This window comes from Podarcis liolepis, assembly GCF_965112155.1.
Source record: "Podarcis liolepis genome assembly, chromosome: 13".
Classification (NCBI taxonomy): domain Eukaryota; kingdom Metazoa; phylum Chordata; class Lepidosauria; order Squamata; family Lacertidae; genus Podarcis; species Podarcis liolepis.
In genome coordinates, this window is record NC_139573.1 from 55,884,285 (window position 1) to 55,911,159 (window position 26,875).

Genomic DNA, 26,875 nt, shown 5'->3' on the forward strand with positions numbered 1-26,875 from the left:
CCTTGGTTTGGAAGGTTTGCAAAAGTCAGCCCAGGGATTCCTTGTCTGGTACAGTTCTGCAGCTTCTCCTTTCATTGATATCCCAATTAATCCACCCTCATGGATGACTTGTCCTGCCCCCCAGCAGCAGGGCACCTGAGCGGCTAGCTACATTGCTGGGGAATGCAGCAAGAAACCTACCCTTAATAGTCTCTGTTTTTCTCAATCACTCCTCCTCCCTCCTGAACACAGGTAATAAGCACAAATAGGAGAGTCTTCAGCTAAACCCTTTGTCTGCAATGTGCTAGTTTTCTACTAGCAAGGCCTTTTTTGTTTTTTTTACATGGAAGAGCATGAAAAATGAGACACCACCTGCAACTGGGACAATCCACTGTGGGCAAAAACAAGTAATCTTGTGATATGATAGCCATGTTCAAATATATAAAAGGATGTCACATAGAGGAGGGAGAAAGGTTGTTTTCTGCTGCTCCAGAGAAGCGGACACGGAGCAATGGATCCAAACTACAAGAAAGAAGATTCCACCTAAACATTAGGAAGAACTTCCTGACAGTAAGAGCTGTTTGACCGTGGAATTTGCTGCCAAGGAGTGTGGTGAAGTCTCCTACTTTGGAGGTCTTTAAGCAGAGGCTTGACAACCATATGTCAGGAGTGCTCTGATGGTGTTTCCTGCTTGGCAGGGGGTTGGACTCGATGGCCCTTGTGGTCGCTTCCAACTCTATGATTCTATGATTCAATTCCAGTCAGGTTTAAGGTGTTTAATGAAAATCTTTGTGTAGTAAATGGAGAAACTTGCATAGAATAGTCCTTCTATCCATGAATTAGCAATGAAAGCAGGGAGGTAAAGAGAATTAAAAGGGGAAATAGTAAACAGGCTTGAACTGGGTATGCAGTAACAAAAAGATATAAACTAAGCAACCAGAGAAAGGAGGGGAGGGAAGTTGAGGGAAATGCAAATTGATAGTGTAAAGGTGTGGTTTTTTTGTTAAATATATTTGTAAAATGATAAAATGAAAGATAAAATGTAAAAAAAGCAATGAGAGCAATAATATTTTTATTGTTAAGGCCAGTGATGAAAGCTGTTATATTTGTATATATTTATAGCCTCCCCACCAACAGAACAATGGAACAATTTAGTGACGCTTCAGTCCTATGTACACACTTATCTATATACACTTAATCCCATTCAATTCAATCCTGTAGATATGTACAGTATTGTGCTGTGTGTATGTATTAATTCAGCACTATTTTTTCCATCACCCTGATAGCCACAGCCATTTACTTTCAATGACAGGAAAAACAAAGATGATAAAGTTTCAATTCCCCCCAAAATTTTAACAAAGCAATTAAGACCCAAATATGACACACAAAGATGCTCATTTTCCATGTGAGATTAATATATGCTTCACTGCAGTTTTTATTCAGCTAAATAACTGAATGAAATTAATTCTGGCAGCCACACTAATTGCTACCCCTTCAGTCCAGTATTTGGGCTGAGCAATTTTTTTTGGGGGGGGGGGAAGGGGAGGGAATCCTCACCCTTTAGGAATGGATGAATTTAAAGAATTTTCATCTTAACTATAAGGTTCTTTTCTTCTTCCTAGGACATCAGATTGATGTTACGTTATGATGTAGGATTCTCTTCCAGGAATGGGGCCAGAGAAGTTGAATCATGACTTGAAGTAACAGCAAAAAATAAAATAAAATAAACTAAAAGGGGATGGAGTGGGGGCTCAGCCACTCTGTATCTTAGGTAGATGAAATGGCTCAGGACTGCAATACCTCAAGGACTGCCTCTTCCCATATAAACTGACCCAGACTCTGCCCTCATCATCTGATACCCTTCTTCGCGTTCCTCCTTCACAAGAGGCCCAGACAGTGGAAACACAAGAAAAGGGCCTTTTCTGCAGGGCCTTTTTCCCCATTTGTGGAAGGCTCTCCCCAGGGAGGCTCACCTGGTGCCTTCATTAAGTGCCAGGCAAAAACTTTCCTCTATAACCAGGTTCTTGGCCTTTAACTATCTGTGCCCCTTTAGAAGTGGGTGGGGTGTTTGTAATGTATTTCTCTTTCATGCATCTCTGTGGGGCTTGTTGTCTGTCTGTCTGTTGGTTGCTTTGTAAGTTGCTTTTGGGTGCCTTCAGGAAGATAAAGCAACTAACAAATTTAATTAATAACAACAACAAAATACCGTATTTTTTGCACCATAACACTCAGTTTTTTCCTCCTAGAAAGTAAGGGGAAATGTCTGTGCGTGTTATGGAGGGAATGCCTACGGGTGGCATGCCTACGGATTTTCCTCCTCTAAAAACTACGTGCGTGTTATGGTCGGGTGCGTGTTATAGAGCGAAAAATATGGTAATTCGCCAAAACCAGTAGTTTAATGCAGACATGATACCTACAATGGCTAGAATACAACCTAGCTTTAAAATTGCCTCAGTTGCATGCTTAAGACTCACACTCAACACAAACAGCACAGAAAATGCAAAGGTACTGCCATGTGTGAAAATGGTATTTTCAGATCTAGTCTCAGCAACCTGCAATTTGTGTTTCTTTCTAGAGCTGTAATTAGTATCAGCAAAGATCTCTGATCATCAAACTTGCTTCGTAACCAAGTAATACCTTAATAAAGAAGGTGCTAGCGCTCGGCGTGTGTTAAATTCAGGGCTCAGTAATTTGCTATCTTTTCTAGATCAGGAAATGATTGGCTTATCAGATTTGGAGAAACAAACTCCTCCAGCTTCAATAAAAACATTGATTATAACAAAACATATTGCAGCACCTGCTGTAATTAGGGCAAGTGCAGATTAGGATCAGCAGCACTTGTCTATAACAATTAAGCTTCATACTGTGCAATAAAAGCTACCTATTTATAGACTATTTATTTCCTGATCTTTACTTATTCTCATACCACTGCTATCACCCCTGCTTATTTGTTAGTTCAGACCAATATAGCTTCGCAATGGAAAAAGTTTGCAAAAGCAGTGCTTAATCCATCCAAAATAGAAAGCATCAACATTTTGGAGACTTTAGAAATTCATGAAATACCACTAAGGGTAAGCAGCATTTCCCCCGACAATTATAAAATTCAGTAAGCATTCACTGTAAAAACGAGACACTTTAGAATTTGTTCAACAATATTATGTATGCGCCATAAGAATTTAGATGAGATTTCTGTTCACCCATCTTTATTACTTTCCCTTTACCAAATAAGACTACCCTGAAAATAGCTGACTGCAGGTTTATATATAGTCTGCTAGCTAGAGGGATCACAAGGTCTATCCGTCTCGCAACGTAATGCCTTTGCCTACAAGAGCCCCATATATCTGTGTCATTGCGCAGCCATAGTCTCACCTCTGGCTCTCCATCTGAATGAAGACTGGCTTCTGCCGTGCTCACAGGACTGGCATTCAGAACCCCAACACCCATTCTGCCTGCCACCACATGATGCCCAGCATCACACAGTAGTGGCAAGCCTAAAAGCATCGTTCCCGGAGCATATGGGGGGGGGGGGCAAGCCCAGCCTTCTTAGTGGCTGTGACTTATAATGCCATTAGGAAGAAACACAAATAATAGAAAGCCAAATATTGAAGCCCATAATAACAGAAAGCCAAATGTTGATACAGAATGGAGAAAAGTGATGCCATCTTCTATGGCTTGTGGAAAGGAACATTTAGAGCATTGTTCTTGATTGCTTCAAAGCAGCAGACTCCACGAGCCTTTTTTCTGAAAGGCCTTTTCTATCAGTATCTTTATTTTTTAATATCCTTACATGTGACTCCAGCATAATGGTGCTAGGATTACTGAAGAAGCAATGCTTTTAGATTTCTTTTACTGTACGTCACCTTGGGAGCTCTTATTGAAGGTTCTCTTTCTACACAAAAGGAGCATTTGCCCCACCCTCTCAAAGGACAGAAGCCTATTCCAATGGCAAAGTAGCGTTCTTTAGCACGGCTTCCATTGCCTGTATACTGGAGAGTGACTGCACCTGTTCACTGGAAAGTTCTGCTCGTACTGAGATGAAGCACTATGTGGATGGAGCACATGAAAATGCTGAGAAAGTCAAGTACAAGGGGACCCTGAAGGACTATAAGGCTATCATTTAATTTTTGTAAGAAATAAATGTTTCAAAAAATACATAAGTGGAAAAAGGTACAATTAATTTTTGTGTGAAATAAATGTATGTTTTTAGTAATTACAGTGTACATATATTGTACATATTGCTGGCAGTATAAAGTAGATACTAAATATAAACATAAGGAACGCAGGTGGCGCTGTGGTCTAAACCGCAGAGCCTAGGACTTGCCGATCAGAAGGTCTGCAGTTCGAATCCCCGCGACGGGGTGAGCTCCCGTTGCTCAGTCCCAGCTCCTGCCAACCTAGCAGTTCAAAAGCACGTCAAAGTGCAAGTAGATAAATAGGTACCACTCCGGCGGGAAGGTAAACGGCGTTTCTGTGCGCTGCTCTGGTTTGCCAGAAGCGGCTTAGTCATGCTGGCCACATGTACGCCGGCTCCCTCGGCCAATAAAGCGAGATGAGTGCCGCAACCCTAGAGTCGGCCACGACTGGACCTAATGGTCAGGGGTCCCTTTACCTTTACCTAAATATAAACATAGATTGTTATAATAGAATTTTTTAATAATTATTTTTAAATATTAAATAATGGTGGATATTTTTAAATAGTTTGCTTGTACTGAATATTTTACACATTCACAGGTAGTTCTAAAGCATATTTCATGCGGTCCACTACATTCAGAGCTACCGTTTGAATTCACTAGATGACTGTGCGGATCTGTTCAGTAATTGTTTCTGCATCCAATTCATCTAACAATTGATTTTCAATTCATGATTCCAAGTTCACCTAAGACAGTGAATTTGTTAGCCCTGTCTTTATTATCTTTAGCTTTGAGAATGTCCTCTTACATTGGACAAGGAACTGATAGGATGCAGATGACTTTATATGCTTTTAAATAAATATTGTATTGATTTTCCAGTATCGTTCCAATAACAAGTTCATTATAACAATGCCAATTTTATCCAATTAATACAATTGTTAAAACCAATTATTTATATACTGAATTATACAATTTAGTTAAAGAGGTCGCCTCACGTGCTAGATTTGATGGGTTACGCTCTCTTTTCTGCTTTCCAAAATCTTAATAATTTCAATTACATTCCCTTCAAGACAGTAATCCCTTATACAACAGCTACAATCTTATGGTTTCAATTCATGTTAATATATTAAGTAATTTTGGAGTTTCAAGTGGGGCAAAGGTAAAGGGACCCCTGACCATTAGGTCCAGTGGTGACCGACTCTGGGGTTGTGGCGCTCATCTCGCTTTATTGGCCGAGGGAGCCAGCGTACAACTTCCTTTTTTAAAAAAAAAAAATATTTATTAGAGTTTCAAAAAAGTTACAAAAAAAGAAAGAAAAAGAAAATGAAAATAAAAAATAAAAAAGAGCAGAAAATACAAAATACAAGAAAATATAAACAATTAAAAACAATTCCATCTTTCCATGTCTTATCTTTCATTTACTTGTTTCCCTGACCTCCTCACACCTCCCTTTTTTGTATTCTAGTTCAATTAAATATTTCAGCAAATCCTTTCCGCTTAGTTTTTATCATAATAATTTATCTTAGTGTACTATAATTTTACATTCTCGTTTCACCACTTAAAAAATCAAATTTTACCTAATCTTTTATATCATTTCTGCTAAAACCACATTGCTTCATTCCAACATCCTTCTAACATTCCTGGATCTTGCAATGTTTCTGTAAATAAATTTTATTTTTTTTCCAATCTTCTTCCACCAACTCTTCACCTTGGTCTCGGATTCTGCCAGTCATCTCCGCCAGTTCCATATAGTCCATTACTTTCATCTGTCATTCTTCCCGAGTGGGTAAATCTTGTGTCTTCCAGTATTTTGCGATGAGTATTCTTGCTGCTGTTGTTGCATACATAAAAAAAGTTCTATCCTTCTTTGGCACCAATTGGCCGACTATGCCCAGGAGAAAGGCCTCTGGTTTCTTCTGGAAGGTATATTTAAGTACCTTTTTCATTTCATTATAGATCATCTCCCAGAAAGCCTTAATCCTTGGGCACGTCCACCAAAGGTGAAAGAATGTACCTTCAGTCTCTTTACATTTCCAACATTTGTTATCGGGCAAATGATAGATTTTTGCAAGCTTGACTGGTGTTATGTACCACCTGTATATCATTTTCATTATATTCTCTCTTAAGGCATTACATGCCGTAAACTTAATACCTGTGGTCCACAGCTGTTCCCAGTCAGCCATCATGATGTTATGTCCAACATCTTGAGCCCATTTAATCATAACTGATTTCACCGTTTCATCCTGAGTATTCCATTTCAACAGCAAGTTATACATTCTCGACAAATTCTTAGTTTTTGGATCTAACAATTCTGTTTCCAATTTTGATTTCTCCACCTGAAACCCAATTTTCATATCCAAATTATAAACCTCCATTATTTGATAATAATGAAGCCAATCCCGTACTTTGTTTTTTAGTTTTTCAAAGCTCTGCAGCTTTAATCTGTCTCCTTCTTGTTCCAATATCTCCCAATATTTCGGCCAATTGGCCTCCATATTGAGCTTTTTCAGAGCCTTAGCTTCCAATGGTGACAACCACCGCCAGCGTACAACTTCCGGGTCATGTGACCAGCATGATTAAGCCGCTTCTGGCGAACCAGAGCAGCGCATGGAAACGCCGTTTACCTTCCCGCTGGAGCGGTACCTATTTATCTACCTGCACTTTGATGTGTTTTTGAACTGCTAGGTTGGCAGGAGTAGGGACCGAGCAACGGGAGCTCACCCTGTCACAGGGATTCGAATCGCCGACCTTCCGATTGGCAAGTCCTAGGCTCTGTGGTTTAACCCGCAGCGCCACCCGCGTCCCTTTCAAGTGGGGTACACAGTCTGAAATCATAGTTATTTCCTGCATGTGGTATTTCCTCCCCCCTGCCATGATGTTGTCCCAACCATAAATGGTGTTGTATCCTTCATTCTTCCAAATGTTGATATTTCCCATCATGACTCGGGAGAAGTGGTTGTCTCAGAGTTATCCAAAAGTCTCTGCATCACTTCATCCCATGATTCAAGAGCTTGTTAGAGCTCTCTCTGTTCCAACAAATAAACTGTCCTCGCCATTTTTTTTTCCAACTTAGGAAGAGCAGTCTGATTCCAAACTGTCAATGACTAATAAGAAAACCTCTGACCTTGGAGCTGGCAGACTCCTTTCCTCTTTTCAGCTGAAAATTCACAGTCAGTTATCTTTCCAGTTAGATTACATTCCAAATTGTCTCAGTCTCCTTCGCATTCCTTATAAAACAACAGAGAGTGGGGGTGGTTTTGGTCTATATTCCAACATAGTCCTTTTTAAAGAGTGATGTTCCCCGTTCTCTCCATTCCATTCCTCTCACACACGCAGTTCCAGTTTGATGTTAAATTTCATGTTATTAGTCCAGTTTCTTCCACCCTCACTTTTTATATTATATTTTGTATTTTTGGAGGGTTGCCAAATCAGAAACATAGAAGAAAAACTCTGAAAAAAACCAACTTTAGGCTCCCCTCTCCCCACCGTCTCTGGCACAGAATGAAACCTTATCTCAATTCTAACCTTTAAATCCTTGTAGCTGAGATGTTCCACTTTTTGTCGTCTTATCGCCTCCTGGGCCAGGAGTCGGCTTCACCTGCTGAGCAGCAGCCTAATGGAGAAGAAGGCAAAATGACTCTACTTGCTGCTGATCAGCCTTATTGCTCCTTACGAGAACCAGCTGGCTCCAGCTTTCTTAAGCAGCATTTGCAGCCTCAGTCAGTTACTGGAAACAACATTTGTCATTCCTGACCAGACGATGCTGCTGCTTGCTTCTCGTGAGCTTGGATCCTCAGCTTTCTTGACCCCTGGATTGTCTGACTACATGAACCGAGATATTCCTGACCTTAGGATTGGACCGGACCTTGTATACAGACTCTGCCTCCAGGCAAGCACCCCCCTGAGCTTGGCTGGTTGGCTGGCTTCTCCCTCCACTGAGCTCTGCCATGCCTGGCAGAACAGGACTACGACACCGTAACCACAAGGAGGTGCAGTGCCTGATGGGGTTTACAAACTGCTATTGTTCATTCATCCTGCATTTTGCTCAGGTGACAGCGCCTCTGACTGCCCTCCTTTGGAAAAAGTGTGTTTGTCTGGGACAGTTTGGCTCAGGGGGCATTAGACACCATGAAAGCTACATTCTCTTCACAACCCATCCTTCGGCAACCTGACCCAGCAGGGCTATTCGTGGTGGAAACAGATGCCTTGGATGTTGCAGTAGGGGCAGTGTTACCGCAGGCCAACCCACAGTCTTTGGTGGTCTTCACCTGTGGGTACTACTTCCGAAAACTTCAACCGGCGGAGTGGAATTATGGCACAGGACTATAACACTAGCACATGCCTATACAATTAAAGCCCAATTAGAAGGATATCCTCTGCTTCCAGGAATGAATCAGGAGGTCATGGCAGTGAGAATGCTTCATGCACCCGGTGCCTTTGCCTGTCCTCACATTCCATACGGAAGCAAGTGCCAGACCGCAGGGCATTCCACAGGTGAGACCCCGTTCCTCTCCCATCCAGAGAGGAAGTCAACGAATGAGTTCCCCCATTATTCTTTGTTTATTTCTGTCTGTCTCTCCCTACAATGTCGAGGGAGACCTCCATTCCATGGCGCAGGCGGAAACAGGAAGCTATGTCATCAGCTGGTGTTGGTCCACTGTGCTTCGTTAAGTCCAGGGTCAACGTAGCCGTCTACCAGGAGATTTTGGAGCACTTCATGCTTCCTTCCGCAGACAAGCTTTATGGGGATGCTGATTTCATTTTCCAGTAGGACTTTGGCACCTGCCCACACTGCCAAAAGTACCAAAACCTGGTTCAGTGCCCATGGGATTACTGTTCTTGATTGGCCAGCAAACTCGCCTGACCTGAACCCCATAGAGAATCTATGGGGCATTGCCAAGAGAAAGAAGAGAGACATGAGACTGAGCAATGCAGAAGAGCTGAAGGCTGCTATTGAAGCTTCCTGGTCTTCCATAACACCTCAGCAGTGCCACAGGCTGATAGCATCCATGCCACGCCGCATTGAGGCAGTAATTGATGCAAAAGGGGCCCAAACCAAGTACTGAGTACATATGCATGCTTCTACTTCTCAGAGGTCCAATATTGCTCTATTTGCAATCCTTGTTTTGCTGATTTCATTTAATATTCTAATTTTCTGAGATTGTTAATTTGGGGTTTTCATCAGCTGTACACCATAATCATCACAATTATAACAAATAAAGGCTTGACATATCTCGCTTTGCATGTCATGAGTCTATCTCATATATTAGTTTCACCTTTTAAGTTGAATTACTGAAATAAATGAACTTTTCCACAATATTCTAATTTTCTGAGTTGCACCTGTATAAGCTCATTTGTCAGCCTTTTCTTCTTCCTCTGCCTCTTAACTGGCAATGCTGTTTCCAAAGAGTCAATTTCCAATGTTTGATTTTCATCCATATTCAACTGTGAAATCTTGTCATTACATTTATTTACAAATTCCAGTGCCTTGCTGTGAAGGTTATCAAATGTTCTTGTCTGTTCCTTTGCTTTGGAGAGCTTCAGGAAGACTCCTAGTCATGCCTTGGTATGTTACCTCCCCCTTGCAACTGTCTCACCCTGTTGTGGTCTCAGTCCAGGGGGCCTCTGGCAATTCTTCCTGTTTCCGCTTTAAGGGAGTCATTCAAAAAGTAAAACAAAGTAACATAAAGTAAAAAACTATAATAATGATGTAACAAACAAATAACTCACTTGCTTTGGGTGCTGCATGAGAGAGTAGAAAGCACCGTATCAGGCCGGTCTCACCCTCTCTCCTCGGCCAAACAGTTGGGCTTTTTCTTTCTCCCCTTGAGTGTGTTAGCAGCTTTTAACCCAAGTAAGATGGCCAACTCCATTCATTCTATTGCAACACCGTCACCTGGTGGCCCTGACCAATGTTGCAGCCTTACAAAATAAGGTTTTCAAAGCGTGTGCTTGCATGCGACAGGGCCACCTTGGGGTCTGCGATTGCGCAATGGCACTTCCCCCCCTGGCACCCTTGGGTGTGCACCCACCTCACAGAACACCAATGCCATGAATTCCTACAAACTACCCCAGATTATCTTGTGGGGGACTTGTGTGAGGGAAAACTTAATTTGGAGTCTCAGGCAGGATTTGATCAAATAAATGAGAGATTTTATTTAACCAAGGAAGTTTATGACACAAAGTGGGTAAAACATAGGATACTTCAGATTATAATGTTATTTCACTTCAGTTCTTTCTCAGTTGTTGCACAGCTGTTGCTGCTTAATACTTTGGTTCAAGGTGGTATTTTCTGTCAGTTACACACCCCTTTGACTACCCTACTTCTGAGGTACTCCAAGTAACAGACCCAAGGGGTCTCCACACCCCTCTTAATTGGTCTGGGAGTCTTCTCTTTTTTGTAGCAGAATCTCTCCCCTCCTGACTGGAATGAGACCGAAGTAGACTGTGTCCTCACAGCTCCCACTTCTGGCTCAGCCTCCTAGTTCATTCCTGGCCTATTACCCTTCCAGGACACCACACACTGTCCTTCATGCTACGCTCAGAGACTCCTTTCTGTAGCTTTGGAGTGGATGTTTCTACCCAGAGCCTCCTCCCTCCCAACCTACTAAACTGTCTCTCCAAATCCCCTCCTTTTCAACCCCCTCTCCTGGATCCCCAGCCAATCAGAGGCTGCCATTCGTTAACCGTTTGCTGGCAGGGAAAAAAGAAAAAGAAAGCACTTGTTGACCCAACCTGCCCAGCAAAACAAACTTTCCCATCACATGGTCCTTGGAGAATTTTACTATATTGGAACTTCTACTATATTTTCAAGCTACTAAATGGCATTAACATTTTTAACATACTGTCTAATGTTTAAGGGGGCCTACTTGCCATTGGGCAAGCTGACACACTGGCCAGTCCACCAGCTGGGATAGAGAGTGTGTGTGGATGTCCATTTAAGGCAACATGGTGCCGCAAGCTGATCAAATGTTCTATAGGCACCATGAACAGAGAGTGATTCTTTTCTGACCTTCCGTTTATTATTACACTCACTGAACTAACCTGACATGTGTCCAAGGAATGAATACATATATTTTATCATTTTCACCATCTATTCCTATACTGCAGGACACAATATGCCCTGGGATGACAGCAAACAATGTTAGGAATAGGGAAGTGAAAGAAAAGCTTATAATAAAATGGGCCTACCTGCAAAAAGAATATGTAGCTTTAAAGCAATTCCTCACGCTTTCCCTTTCTGGTAATAACTGTTACACTCAGGCGAGGCTATTCTGGTTGACATTTCTGAAAAAGAAATGGAGGCTTAAGTTGCAAAAACCAAAAACTGAATGTGATTGCTAACTAAAGATTAACTACTAATTGACTAAATCTAAAAGTTGCATTTAATATTTACAGCTTCAGTGGAAGCTGTAAGGGTCAAATACTCCCACCTCTTACCCATACTGGGTCCTAGCGCTTCTGGGCTGAGGCTACTAAGAGATCACTTCTGGTCCTGAGCATGAATATAAGAAAACTTTGCTTTTCGCCCAGGATTAAACGTAAACTATTAATTGACCTTAAAGAGGGGAATTTTCCCTGCCAGATTTGAAACTCTACTGTGAGGTGGCCTGTCTCTCCTGGATCCAGGAATGGTGTATACTACAAAATACTGACCTAGAACCCTTTTAGATCTAGAAACCCTTTTAGATCTAGAAGGGTTTGACAACTGTTATGGCTGGCATGCCTACTTAGGTTACGACAAGGTCAAGGTACACAAAAGCCTGTTATAAGGAAACCTCTATATATGGTTTGGGCAAAATATAAAGATCTGCTTGAACCCAAAACCCCATGGTGGATATCTCCCCTAGAAGCACAGGCAGTGAAGAAGAAAAATATGAAAGGGAATGGGCCAACATACAAAGTATTGTTAAGAGGAAGAAAATCAGCTGAAACTAAAAGGTTTTGAAGAAATTAGAGTATATCTGTAAGATTGGTTACGATATCATCAACTCCATGAGATATTTAAACTTGATAAACGAAATGGTTTTGCGACGGAGCCTTCCAGATTGGAAAAAGAATTGATTAACTCCAAAGGAAAAACTCTTTCTAAAATGCATAGACTCCTTCTTGTCTGGGAAGTCAAGGAGGAGGAGGTAAAATCAGTAATGGTTAAATGCGCTCAAGATCTGGGTTATATGAAGTTTACCGTGTGTTATGTATTGAAATAAAATTTTATGAAAATGCAATTCCGCTGGTATTTAAGACCATTAGAACTATCTAAAATGTATAAAAATACCTCAAGTAAATGTTGGAGATGTGGGGAAGCGGAAGGTACAATGCTACATATATGTGGAACTATAAGAAAATAAAGAAATTTGGGGAAGTAATTTATAACGAGCTCAAAAAGATGTTTAAGATCTCTTTTATTAAAAAGCCGGAAGCTTTCCTTTTGGGTATACTAGGTTCAGACATCCCTAAAACGGCGAGTAAGATATTCTTGTATGCCACAGTAGCTGCAAGAATATTAATCGCTACACACTGGAAGGGGGACACAATCCCAACCAAACTGGAGTGGCAAAGCAAATTGTTAGAATACGTTGAGCTGGCAAAAATAACAAGGAAATTGAGAGAACATACTGATTAAAGAATGGGACATGTACAAAAAATACAGTGGTGCCTCGCAAGACGAAATTAATTCGTTCCACGAGTTTTGTCATCTTGCGATTTTTTTCGTCTTGCGAAGCACGGTGTCGGGAAAGTTTTGGAAAAGCTTAAAAAATCACCAAAGTCTTAAAAAACCTCAAAAAAGGCTACCACACCGCGTTCTATGAGTTGCTTCTCGAAGTCAAGTCGCAACTGTATTAACTGTGTTAAGAAAAAGGAAACAAACTTGCAAGACGTTTCCGTCTTGCGAAGCAAGGCCATAGGGAAAATCGTCTTGCGAAGCAGCTCAAAAAACAAAAAACCCTTTCGTCTAGCGAGTTTTTTGTCTTGCAAGGCATTCGTCTTGCGAGGTACCACTGTATCTTAAGGAACATCGCAATAACAGGACATCAATGGCAGGCCTTGAATGATCTCTGTGGTACAGTAGAAACTCATAGAATAAGTCATCAATGAAAATTAATAAATGAAAACGGAAAGTGCCCTTGAAGAAATAGGTGGTAGATGCATGATGGGGTGACGGAAAGTCATCACAGATGTAAGAAGACTTAAATGTGATTTGATGTATTTTTTTATTATTTCTGGATTTTTGTTTCTTTTAATTTCAATAAAACATTCAAAAAACAACAACTTTGCTTTTCTCAAATTTTTTGAGAACACACTTTCCAACTACAGGGGTCTTGCACAGCCCTCACCCATTTGAACTGGGCTTGTACATGAAAACCACCCAGTGGATTTCACACCAGTATGGAAAGAGCCAGAATGAGCAGGTGCCATGCCAATTTGGAAGACATTAGATTCTTGAGGACACTGCTGACAGCCCTCCACAGCAGTCTTAACTTAGTGCTGCAATAGCAAGGAACGAAAGGAAGCCAGTTTTAAAACACTGAAAAGACACTTGACTAAACCATGTGAAATATAGAAATGTGGAAATTAACAAGGGATATTTCAGGAAAGCTAACATGCACACCAAACTGACTAATTCTTGCCTTCCACAGCAGTCTTTGTTACATATGGTATATGAAGCAAGAATTTTTTAGAAGACTGAAATGACACCTGCCTAAACCACCACAGCATACCCCACAACCGTCCTGTTTTTACTGGGACATTCCAATTTTTTTAAATAAAAAAACATTCCTGGCTTCTGATTGGATCCTGGAAAGTCCCAGAAATTACCTCTGGTTATCCAGGCACTGAAGCTGGCGTGCCACTCCACTTCCAACTTTCCCTCTCTATGGTTACTGTGGAGGTCCGTCGGTGTGCTGTGACAGTGCCAGGCAGGCGGGCGAGGTGGATGGGGAGAGTGGCTGTGAGGGGCATGGTGGAAGAACCTCCATGATCAGGAAGGCTCAGGAAAAGGCCTGTGGATGTGGCAGGGGGGCAGATATTGAGACTACATCTGGAATGTGGAAAGTGGGAAGGGTGACTGTCTTCCAGGGGTAAGGGTAGCTGGAGGGAGGGAGGTGGGTGGGTGACTGGGAACATTCACCAGAGTGGGTGGAGGAAATGAGGAATGTAGGAATGTAGGGAATAGACAGGGCAGCAGCTGAGTGGGGTCCTTGGCAGCTGAGAAAGGGGAGGGGGCAGGGTGGCACTGGGTAGGAGCACTCAGGGTGGGGGGCAAGCAGGACTGCAAAGGTGGGTGCAGAGGAGAACAGAGAAAATGGGCTGGGTGTTGGTGGTCTGGATTGAGCAAGATGTGTGTGTATGTGTTGTGGGGGAGGCAGGACACAAACCCGTCTCTTCAGGGGGGAAATTTGATGGGGGAGGAGGTTGGGCTTGAGTCCCAATTTTTATCCCCGGGGTAAAGATTTGCCATAGAGAATATGGAAATGTGGAAGTTCAGATACTTCATTCACTAAATACTATACTCTCCAGCTACACACACAAGCCTATAATCCTGATACTTACAGCCAGGCCAATCTAAAAGTCACATAAACACCGAGGACTGCATTAACAAATGCATTGAACATATACTCCCTGTGAAATACCACTCACAATGGTGTCAGTGGAATTTGGTTATGGTACAAAGTTCAGTTCTCTCACAAAGGACATTTTCCACAATAGTCACATTTAAGTAAAATAAGATGTTTAATGCCCAACTATTAGAATGGTTTACTTGAAGCACTGCACTTATCCTGTCAGCAGGTTCTTAAGAAACGCCTATTTTAAGTCTGCTTATAGCTAGGTTAACAACTCTCTCACTTGAAATCTGGGATAAAAGATTGTAACTAGAAGCAATTTAATTCATTCAATGTACTTAAAAATATATTAATTTAGCACTTGAAACCGGCTCTTTAACTGAGTTGTTTCACCAGAAGGGAAGTTGTAAATGGAAATACAACGTGTTATTCTATCATGCCAGTGTTTTTGTTTTTATTTTAGGGCTATTACTGTTTCAAGCTGCTATCAAGTTGCTTCCTTCCGTGAACTAACTTTCTTTCTTTCTTTCTTTCTTTCTTTCTTTCTTTCTTTCTTTCTTTCTTCATAACCCTGCTTTTCGGTCAAACTCATAGGCCACTTTTCAAGCCAATTAAAATCCATTGGCATTCCAAGGAGAGAGTTCCAGCTCCAGGGCAGGAGAGAGGGCCAGGGGAGGCAAGTCTGTATTTCAGTGAGCTCAGAAGCACACTAGCCAAAAGAGCCAGCCTTGCTCCCAGTCTTGAACCTGGGGGGCTGCTGCACAATTGGTGTTAAGACCCCTGCCCATCTCTGCAGTTCCAAAGCTAAGGAGGTTTTCCTGTTGCTTCTTAAGGTTGGGCCCAAACCAAGGAAGGGGATTTCAACTGAACATTATTATGCCAATAAAGGCTGAATGAATGAATGAATGAACTAAATACTGGACAGAACTGTAGCATACTCTGTGTGGGGCTGCCTTTGAAAATTGCCCAGAAGTTGCAACCAGCCTCAAGAGCTGCAGCCAGATTGTTGACTGAGGTGGTTATAAGGAGCAGACAATTCCCTTGTTGCAACAGCTCCACTGACTATGGGTCTGTTTCAGGGCACAAGTCAAAGTGCTGGTTATCACCTACAAAGCCTTACATGGCTTAGGTCCAAGCTATCAGAAATACTGAGGTCTTCAGGAGAAGCCCTTCTCTCGGTCTCACCACCCTCACAGGCGCACTTGGTGGGGATGCCGAAGAGGGTCTACTTGGTAGTTGCTCCCAGGCTTTGGAACTCCCTCCTTAAATAAGGCAGACTGCCTCCTTCCTCCCACTGACCAGTAAAGGTCATATTCCATTCCTTCCACTGTTCACCGATTAGTGTATGCGCTGCGGCCATAAATAAGTCACAGAGTGCATATTCAGTCTCTGCCATTAAAATTCCTCTCTGGAGTTCTTCCTCAGCACAGTTAAAAACAGGATCTTTTCTCACATTCAGCCTCTCCGCCATACGTGCTCGGCAGCAATTCATTCTTTTTTCACTGCACCAAGAGCACTCCTAGCCCAGTCCAGGAATAATTTTAAATAAAGTCCATTCAGCCTTGGTTGAGGGGGGAGGGCATAGTAAAATCTTGTTAGATTCCTTGTTAAGCATAAATCAAAAGCCTCTCCCCTCTTTCCCGAGGTAACAAACAGAATAACACAACAGAGGCTACATAAGTCTCTTTCATTTTGCAGGGGAGGACAAGGAGACCATTTGAAAACCATATAAAAGCACAAAGCACCTTGTCCCCCCCCTCCTTTCCCAGCTGTTGTAAGGTTTCTCAAGTTTCAAAGAAAACATTCAGATACCATCAAAGAGCCGGAAATTTTGGAGGAAACAAGAACAAATCATGGCGGAGACGGCAGGGACACACTCCCAGGTCGCACCCGCTCGGCCTTGAGCAGCATAGCAGGATGCAGTGAGCTCCCCAGAGCCCACTGGGGAACACTGCCAGGATTTTTGCCTCATAAATCCTGCCTTTCCCCTGCAGAGGGCAGAGAGGAGTGATCACTATTGACTCGTGACGAAGCTGAAAACCCAAGTAAAGACTTTCTTGCTCCAACAGGCTTTGGGAACTGACTGCTTTTAATGAATGGGCTGTTTTATTGCAATTATTTGTATGGTAGTAATATACCATATTTTTCGCTCTATAAGACGCACCGGACCACAAGACGCACCTAGTTTTTGGAGGAGGAAAACAAGAAGAAAAAAAATTCTGAATCTCAGAAGCCAGAACAGCAAGAGGGATCGCTGTGCAGTGAAAGCAGCAATCCCTCCTGCTGTTCTGGCTTCTGGGATAGCTGCGCAGCCTGCATTCGCTCCATAAGACACACACACTTTCCCCCCTTACTTTTTAGGAGGGAAAAAGTGAGTCTTATAGAGCAAAAAATACGGTATTTTTTATGTATATGTATAGTTTTAATTTTCGTAGATTTTCACGGGTACAGGAATGCAGGTTTTGGTGTCCTCGGGTGTCTTCCCGTGTAAAAGTTGGGGTGTCTAGGCGACGTTTCGACGAGGTCTCACTCGTCATCTTCAGGCTGGTGCTTTCGGCTTCTTGTTACTGGAACAGAGCGGGATCTCAGTGTTTGAGTTCCTATAAATACTGTAGAGGGGTGTGGTGTATTGCCTCAAAAGTTCTGGGCAGAGGGGAAGTTCCCAGGCTAGTGTTCTTTTCTTCTTTTGTTCCTTAATTACTTGAGGGATATCTTGAGTGATTACTTGAGTGATATTCTGAGTACCACTTAGGTGGGTCATTAGGTGTGGATTAGTTGCTAAAGCCTTCGTGTCTTGACCTCTTGAATTTGTGAAGAGTTTTTCTGGGAAGATGGCTGTACTGCACTTAGTTGTGCTTTGGCTTGGCTTCGTGTATAGGGGCGAGCTGTGGTTTTGTGCCCTGTGCCAGCCAGATCTGTGTAGGGATTGCAGGGGGGTGCAGCATCCGGAGGTGCCACTATGGTTAGGTTACTGGATGGTGTCTGTAATTTATCTGTGGAGAGGGTCTGGGTTTGGGTCTGGTGTGGTTGATTGGTGGTGGCGTTCTGTGTGCCTCTGGATCTGGTGTCGGTTTTTGTGGGGAGGGCTAATTTCCAGATGTCTGGCAGGCGGGACGTGTCGTCACGCTTGTTCATGTTGTGAGGGTGTTTCTCTATCTCGATGGCTTCCATGATTATTCTCTTGTGGTGATGTTCCATGTTAAAGAGCAATTTGGAATCTGCAAAATTAATTTCGTGTCCTGTTTCTTTCATGTGTTGGAAAAGAGAGGAAGATTTTTCTTCTTTTTTGACGGCATTCTTGTGTTCTGCGATACGTGCATTTATTCGTCTGTTTGTTTGTCCAATGTACGTGGCTGGGCAGACTTTGCAGGGTATTTCATAGACCCCTTGGTTTTCCAACTGGATTTTATCTTTGGGGTTTCTGAGGATATTGGCTATTTTTTGGTTGGTGCAAAAGGCTGTTTTGATATTGTGTTTATGGAGGATTTTGCTAATTTTATCTGTAGTGCCCTTGATATAAGGAAGGAGGGCCATGCCATTGTTTTCTTCTGTGTCTTGGTTTTTGGGGGGTGTTTCTTTTTGGATTAGCTTCGTAACCCTGTTTTGCTGGTATCCATTGGCGATTAACACATTTGAGAGATTCTGTAACTCAGTTGTCAAGTGGTCTTTGTCAGTCAGGCGTTTGGTTCTGGAGATGAGGGTCTTGGCTACGGAGTTTATTTGTGCAGGGTGGTGGTGTGATTGAGCATGTAAGTAGCGGTTGGTGTGTGTTTTTTTCCGGTAGATAGTGTGTCCTAGGGAGCCATCAGGTTTTTTGTAGATTAGGACGTCAAGGAAGGGAAGCTGGTTGTTGGCTTCTATTTCCATAGTGAATTGTATTTTGGGGTGTAGGCTGTTGAGATGTGTGAGGAAGCTATCTAGTTTTTCTTTCCCGTGTGGCCAAATTACAAAGGTGTCGTCAACATATCTGAGCCAAAGTTTGGGTTTGTGTTCTGACTTGTCTAAAGCATTGGTTTCAAAGTGTTCCATGTACAGATTTGCGATGACCGGTGAGAGGGGTGATCCCATAGGTGCTCCTTCTATCTGTTTGTATCTTTGTCCATTGTGGATGAAGTACGTGTTGGTTAGGCAGTGGTTGGTCAGGTCCAGGATGTATTCGGGGGGATTGTATTTGTTTTGAATGGCTGTCAAGGCTTCATTAATGGGCACTTGTGTGAAGAGAGATACAACATCGAAGCTCACAAGTAGGTCATCGGGATGTAGGTTTTGCTTCTTTATTGTTTCTATGAACTGGAAGGAGTTTGTAACGTGTGAAGAGATGGATTCTGCATAGGGCTGAAGTTGCTTAGCGAGAAATTTAGCGAGATTTTGTAGAGGTGAGCCTATGGAGCTGACTATTGGTCTGAGTGGTGTTCCTTCTTTGTGTATCTTGGGGAGGCCGTAGAGTTTGGGGCATCTGGATGATTTTTCTCTGGGGATGATTCTTAGCTGGATTTCTTCACTGATAGGAGAGGCTTTTATTTTGGATTTGGTGGTTTTTTCCAGATAGGTGGTGGGATCTGTTTTTATAGGTTGGTAGGTAGGGTCTTGGAGTAGATTTGATAGTTTTGCTTGGTAGTCCGATGTGTTCATCACAACAGTGGCATTACCTTTGTCTGCTGGGAGAATGATTATGTTGTTGTCTTTCCTCAGGTTGGTGAGTGCTTTCTGTTCTTCTTTGTGTAAATTGCTTCTGGGTGGTTTGCTGGAGCAGAGGATGTTGGTGACTTCAAGTCTGATTTTATTGGCTTCATCTGGGTTGATTTTGGTTAGGCTAGCTTCGACTCCGCATATGATGTTTTCCGTGGGGATGCGTCTCGGGGTAACTGCAAAGTTGAAACCTTTGGAGAGTACTTTGGTTTCAGTTGAGGTGAGGATCCTGTCTGATATGTTATGTACTGTTTGTTTCATGGGTTGTTGTGGAGGGTGGCTGGGCTTCTGGCGTCTCTCTAGTTTGTGGAGTTTGTTGGTGTGTGTGTCTGTCTTATGTGAGGTCTCAGTTTCAGCTCTCCAGACGGCTAGTTGTTTGCATTTGTCCCAGAGTGCAGGGTGGATTTTGTTACAGAGTTTGAGGTGAAGAGTGAGCAGATCTTTGTTGGTTTGGTTTAGTAGGTATCTTTTCTTATGTAGTTCGTTTCTGATTAGGGATAGTTCAGTTCGTTTCAGGATCCTTTCGGTAGCTGGGGTTTTAGAGTGGAATTTAAGTTGGAAGCATGTGGGAATTAAGTTGTTGTCTCGGCAGTTGCGTAGGAACAAGAGATCACATAAGATGGTGGCTCTTCGGATTTCTAGTTTCTCGTAGGTTCTTGTCAGCTTCCAGCTGACAAGAACCTACGAGAAACTAGAAATCCGAAGAGCCACCATCTTATGTGATCTCTTGTTCCTACGCAACTGCCGAGACAACAACTTAATTCCCACATGCTTCCAACTTAAATTCCACTCTAAAACCCCAGCTACCGAAAGGATCCTGAAACGAACTGAACTATCCCTAATCAGAAACGAACTACATAAGAAAAGATACCTACTAAACCAAACCAACAAAGATCTGCTCACTCTTCACCTCAAACTCTGTAACAAAATCCACCCTGCACTCTGGGACAAATGCAAACAACTAGCCGTCTGGAGAGCTGAAACTGAGACCTCACATAAGACAGACACACACACCAACAAACTCCACAAACTAGAGAGACGCCAGAAGCCCAGCCACCCTCCACAACAACCCATGAAACAAACAGTACATAACATATCAGACAGGATCCTCACCTCAACTGAAACCAAAGTACTCTCCAAAGGTTTCAACTTTGCAGTTACCCCGAGACGCATCCCCACGGAAAACATCATATGCGGAGTCGAAGCTAGCCTAACCAAAATCAACCCAGATGAAGCCAATAAAATCAGACTTGAAGTCACCAACATCCTCTGCTCCAGCAAACCACCCAGAAGCAATTTACACAAAGAAGAACAGAAAGCACTCACCAACCTGAGGAAAGACAACAACATAATCATTCTCCCAGCAGACAAAGGTAATGCCACTGTTGTGATGAACACATCGGACTACCAAGCAAAACTATCAAATCTACTCCAAGACCCTACCTACCAACCTATAAAAACAGATCCCACCACCTATCTGGAAAAAACCACCAAATCCAAAATAAAAGCCTCTCCTATCAGTGAAGAAATCCAGCTAAGAATCATCCCCAGAGAAAAATCATCCAGATGCCCCAAACTCTACGGCCTCCCCAAGATACACAAAGAAGGAACACCACTCAGACCAATAGTCAGCTCCATAGGCTCACCTCTACAAAATCTCGCTAAATTTCTCGCTAAGCAACTTCAGCCCTATGCAGAATCCATCTCTTCACACGTTACAAACTCCTTCCAGTTCATAGAAACAATAAAGAAGCAAAACCTACATCCCGATGACCTACTTGTGAGCTTCGATGTTGTATCTCTCTTCACACAAGTGCCCATTAATGAAGCCTTGACAGCCATTCAAAACAAATACAATCCCCCCGAATACATCCTGGACCTGACCAACCACTGCCTAACCAACACGTACTTCATCCACAATGGACAAAGATACAAACAGATAGAAGGAGCACCTATGGGATCACCCCTCTCACCGGTCATCGCAAATCTGTACATGGAACACTTTGAAACCAATGCTTTAGACAAGTCAGAACACAAACCCAAACTTTGGCTCAGATATGTTGACGACACCTTTGTAATTTGGCCACACGGGAAAGAAAAACTAGATAGCTTCCTCACACATCTCAACAGCCTACACCCCAAAATACAATTCACTATGGAAATAGAAGCCAACAACCAGCTTCCCTTCCTTGACGTCCTAATCTACAAAAAACCTGATGGCTCCCTAGGACACACTATCTACCGGAAAAAAACACACACCAACCGCTACTTACATGCTCAATCACACCACCACCCTGCACAAATAAACTCCGTAGCCAAGACCCTCATCTCCAGAACCAAACGCCTGACTGACAAAGACCACTTGACAACTGAGTTACAGAATCTCTCAAATGTGTTAATCGCCAATGGATACCAGCAAAACAGGGTTACGAAGCTAATCCAAAAAGAAACACCCCCCAAAAACCAAGACACAGAAGAAAACAATGGCATGGCCCTCCTTCCTTATATCAAGGGCACTACAGATAAAATTAGCAAAATCCTCCATAAACACAATATCAAAACAGCCTTTTGCACCAACCAAAAAATAGCCAATATCCTCAGAAACCCCAAAGATAAAATCCAGTTGGAAAACCAAGGGGTCTATGAAATACCCTGCAAAGTCTGCCCAGCCACGTACATTGGACAAACAAACAGACGAATAAATGCACGTATCGCAGAACACAAGAATGCCGTCAAAAAAGAAGAAAAATCTTCCTCTCTTTTCCAACACATGAAAGAAACAGGACACGAAATTAATTTTGCAGATTCCAAATTGCTCTTTAACATGGAACATCACCACAAGAGAATAATCATGGAAGCCATCGAGATAGAGAAACACCCTCACAACATGAACAAGCGTGACGACACGTCCCGCCTGCCAGACATCTGGAAATTAGCCCTCCCCACAAAAACCGACACCAGATCCAGAGGCACACAGAACGCCACCACCAATCAACCACACCAGACCCAAACCCAGACCCTCTCCACAGATAAATTACAGACACCATCCAGTAACCTAACCATAGTGGCACCTCCGGATGCTGCACCCCCCTGCAATCCCTACACAGATCTGGCTGGCACAGGGCACAAAACCACAGCTCGCCCCTATACACGAAGCCAAGCCAAAGCACAACTAAGTGCAGTACAGCCATCTTCCCAGAAAAACTCTTCACAAATTCAAGAGGTCAAGACACGAAGGCTTTAGCAACTAATCCACACCTAATGACCCACCTAAGTGGTACTCAGAATATCACTCAAGTAATCACTCAAGATATCCCTCAAGTAATTAAGGAACAAAAGAAGAAAAGAACACTAGCCTGGGAACTTCCCCTCTGCCCAGAACTTTTGAGGCAATACACCACACCCCTCTACAGTATTTATAGGAACTCAAACACTGAGATCCCGCTCTGTTCCAGTAACAAGAAGCCGAAAGCACCAGCCTGAAGATGACGAGTGAGACCTCGTCGAAACGTCGCCTAGACACCCCAACTTTTACACGGGAAGACACCCGAGGACACCAAAACCTGCATAGTTTTAATTATATCAATGTTTAATTGTTCTTTAATGTTTGTTTTTCTTCTATGTTTTTAGCTGTTCTTATTTTTATCTGTAAGCTGGCTTGAGTCCCTCTGTCAGGGGAAAACCAGGGGAGGGAATGAATGAATGAATGAATGAATGAATGAATAAATAAATAAATAAAATCATCAACAACTTCCTTAAGGCAGGAGCTGTTTGACAGTGGAGCAGGCAGCCTTAGAAGGTGGTGGACATGTCTTCATTAGAAGTCTTTCACACATTATATGTTCATCTCCCAGACCCTTCTATGGATGTGGTAGAACTGGATTTTACTATTAGAAGTTGGTGGTTTTACATACCTGAAAGTACAGGGAAAAAACCTTTTTTCTCAAATCTTAAGTTATTAACATAAAACATTTACAGGTATACAACACACCGTTTTGAAGTAACTCCCTACGTGTACATGACAGAGCGTAACCAAATCTGTGACAAAACTGTTAAGAATGATGCCTAGCCAGGCCAAGCCAAACCAAACCAGAAGCTATTACTAGAGTATTTGATTAAATGCAGGGCTTAATCTCAAAGAAATCATCAGCAGCCAAATAGGAACAGCTGAGCAAGTAAAGCTTTTTATTGGAGTGCAGTGACAGGATTAAGGAAATTACCCAAACTAGGTCAAAGAAGTAGAGAGGCAGTGAAACTTCAGCTGTTCTTGCTTGTTTGTTACACAGTACAAGCAGGGCTTTTTTTCAGCCAGAACTCACTGGAACTGAGTTCCAGCACCTCTTTGCTGCGTTCCGCCAGCTCTGTAGTGCTGGGGTGCTGTCACCCTGCACACAGCGCTCAGGCTGCACAACAGAGGTGTCGGGAGGTACAGCACTTGGGGCTGTGGAGTTTATTTTTATGGTAGGAGGAGCGTAGAAGTCCTCCCCCTAAAAAAAGGTCAACAAGTTCTGGCACTTCTTTTTCTAGGAAAGTAAAATCTGGGGTTATTAATCATGCAATAAAGTATGTGCTATGTTACCGTATTTTACGCTCCATTGGACGCACCGGACCATAGGAAGGGGAGAACAGGGGGGGGGATTTTTCTTGTTCTCCCCCTCTATAACAAGGTGCGTTCAAGGTACATTCACCAGAGCTTGTGGGGCTGGCGGTGGGGGGAAGCGCAGCCTTCCCCAAGCTAGAGCAGCGAGACGGAGCCCTCCCTCTCGCTGTTCTGGCTTGGGAACAGCCTTGCTAGCTTCTGCAGGACAGCGGGGTGAAGGCACCGTCCCCAAGCTAGAGCAGCGAGACGGAGCGCTCCGCAGTGCTCCGTCTTCCTGTTCTGGCTTTGGGCTTAGCGGCGCAGCCTGCATTCGCTCTATAGGACGCACACACATTTCCCCTTAATTTTTGGAGGGGGAAATGTGCGTCCTATAGAACGAAAAATACGGTAGTTAATTTACGCAAATGAAGCATGCACATCAACAGAAATGGATACATTAAATGAAGCAAGTGAGTTCAGAGCCCAAAAGCTACACCCAATCTTCTTTTCCTCTTTGCCAAAACGCTTCCCCTTAAACGAAGCATCTATGTCAGCCTGTGTTTCAGCCCTGAGACACACGGTAACAAAATATGAATTGCGAAGATAAGACGGGTCAGCCAGCACAAGGAGCCTTCTCTTTCCCTAACGCCGCCTGCACTGCAAGGCGGGAGGCCAAGCTCATCCCATTCATCAGTTCTTGTTTTCAGCCTTGCACTGACATGTCAGGGTAGTTATATATATTCATTCTGCCTGCTCTGCCATCACAATCAGATTTGTAAGCTAACTGCTCAACTGTCAGGTTTGCTGTGAGTCACATTTTATTTTAATAAAAACCTCTTGAGAGGGAGACAGATTCTCGATTAAGTACTTACTGGAGAGTCTGAGCTTGGCTAAGTGAATTCCATTTAGTCTTAGGGCTTGAAGATAAGTGAACCAATATGAATTATTGGCAATCCAGATATATCATGGGCAATAAATTTAATTTTTACATGTTACATCCAACTTTTCACAATCAATACAATTTACTAAATAAGTATAAGGCCATGACTTGAGAATGGTCTCCTCAGCAGACAACTGCATAATCCAAACACAGGTAGGCATTCGTATTTATAGACAATAAGGAGGGTTGAAATGATCTTTTGGAAAACTAAAGGAAAAATAAATCATATGAATTATTTTCAAATTATTTATGGACTGACTCCAGGATGTTTACTTAGAAGTAAATTTCAGAGTGTTCAAAATGTTATGGGCCTTCATCATACTTGGGGATGGGGGCACCCCAAGTATATGATGTATAATAATATTATTGGTAAATTATTGCTTTGTCATACCGCCCCCAAGACTAAGAGCTTCCAGGTGCTCCAGAATGTTGAGGACATAGAGATAGAAGAATTTAGAGTAAATCATAGTCTGGAGAGGAATCTTCTGAGTTCACACTGAACCCAGGCACACGGGAAGAAGACACATGGCAGCCCAAGTACACCTACACTAAAACCATGAATTTCTGCATTGTTTCCTATAGGCAATTCTCATTTAAGTCTTGGGAGGAGGATGGTCTAAAAATCAATCTATGGTTGAAAGCAGCTGAACCATGGAACATATCAGCTGACCGTGGGAATAGGTGCCAACTCCCTGAGGCCCTGGGTGCCCAAGCACCAACAAAATTCCCCATGAGGGGGCTGGGCACCCACAAATTTCGGTGCCAGGGCCATGCACACTGCATGGCACCCATGGCCCCGGGCACCCATGGAGGGAGAACAAATGAATTGTCTTCTTGAGGCCCCAATACCTATAGCACCTCCAAGGATGCACAGCATGAAGTTAAAAATAAATAAATCCGCAGTGTGCTATACAGCGCTAAAAGCACAGGTTCAGGGCTAGCTCACACTAGCAGCCAGCCATGATCCCGAGCACTATATTAAGTGGATAAAGGTTTCAGGAGAACAAGAAAGGGAAAGGTATCTTTCATAAGCCCAAACGGTGCTACAAGGCTCCTGTTCCAGGCTAACTGAAACCACAGAGCACCACTCCTGCTTCCTTGTTGCAGACCCCACTTTGTAATACAACTATATTCCATCAGAATTTCAATGTGTATTGGCATCCACTAGCTTGTCAGCAATCTTAAGCATGCTAAATCTGGAGTAAGTAAAATAGAAATTTGCAGGATGTGTGCAGACCAGGATTAATAACAGTTCCCTTATCAGTTAGGGCAAAACCAGAGGTGACTGGGCCAGGCCTCTTAGTTTGTTCATGTGACTTCACATATCAAGTGGAAGCGAGGTCTAATTCTGACATGAAAAGGCGGCATTCAAGGGAATTCAATTCTTACCCCACATCTCACCTCTGGAGAGCCCTGAAAATTTCTCCTAAACCAGGCTTGAAAAAGAACTTTTGAGGTCTATTAGGCCACACTTCTAGGGAGAGGCTAACTTTATAAGTCCCCAAATGCCTATCCAGAATTGCCAGCTTCTTGGTCTCTTATCTTTTCCCATTAATTCCCAAAGTACTGGAGATATATGACTTTACTACCTTTAACAGGTACAACAGATGTGGAAGGCACAAACTTCGAGGAGTGTGGGGAATCCAAAGATGGCGGGCTCCTCTTTCCCAGATGAATATATATACAGCATACTATGACTTTACAGTGGTACCTCGGGTTAAGAACTTAATTCGTTCCGGAGGTCCGTTCTTAACCTGAATGTTCCTAACCTGAAGCGCCACTTTAGCTGATGGGGCCTCCCGCTGCCACCATGCCGCTGCTGTGCGATTTCTGTTCTCATCCTGAAGCAAAGTTCTTAACCCGAGGTACTATTTCTGGGTTAGCAGAGTCTGTAACCTGAAGCGTCTGTAACCTGAGGTACCACTGTAATTCTCTTTGAAAACATTTTTCCACACTTTCTCCCAGAGGTTTAAGTCTATATTGTGTCCTATAT

At 42.9% G+C, this 26,875-nt stretch overlaps 1 protein-coding gene across 12 annotated transcripts in view; it reads right to left on the reverse strand.

Moving 5' to 3' along the window:
- The window catches only part of LOC310692376 (poly(rC)-binding protein 3-like), a 256,230-nt gene that overhangs the window by 99,273 nt on the left and 130,082 nt on the right, over window positions 1-26,875 (reverse strand). The window contains exon 2 of one of the 12 annotated variants that reach the window (XM_083473293.1): window positions 11,301-11,396. The exons of 8 other annotated variants lie outside the window; for them this stretch is intronic. The gene's annotated coding sequence lies outside the window, so the exon portion shown is untranslated. Of the gene's footprint in view, window positions 1-3,348; window positions 3,370-9,839; window positions 9,958-11,300; window positions 11,397-26,875 lie in introns of those variants that run through there. 3 more of the 12 variants (XM_083473277.1, XM_083473297.1, XM_083473275.1) reach the window with 3 other exon arrangements.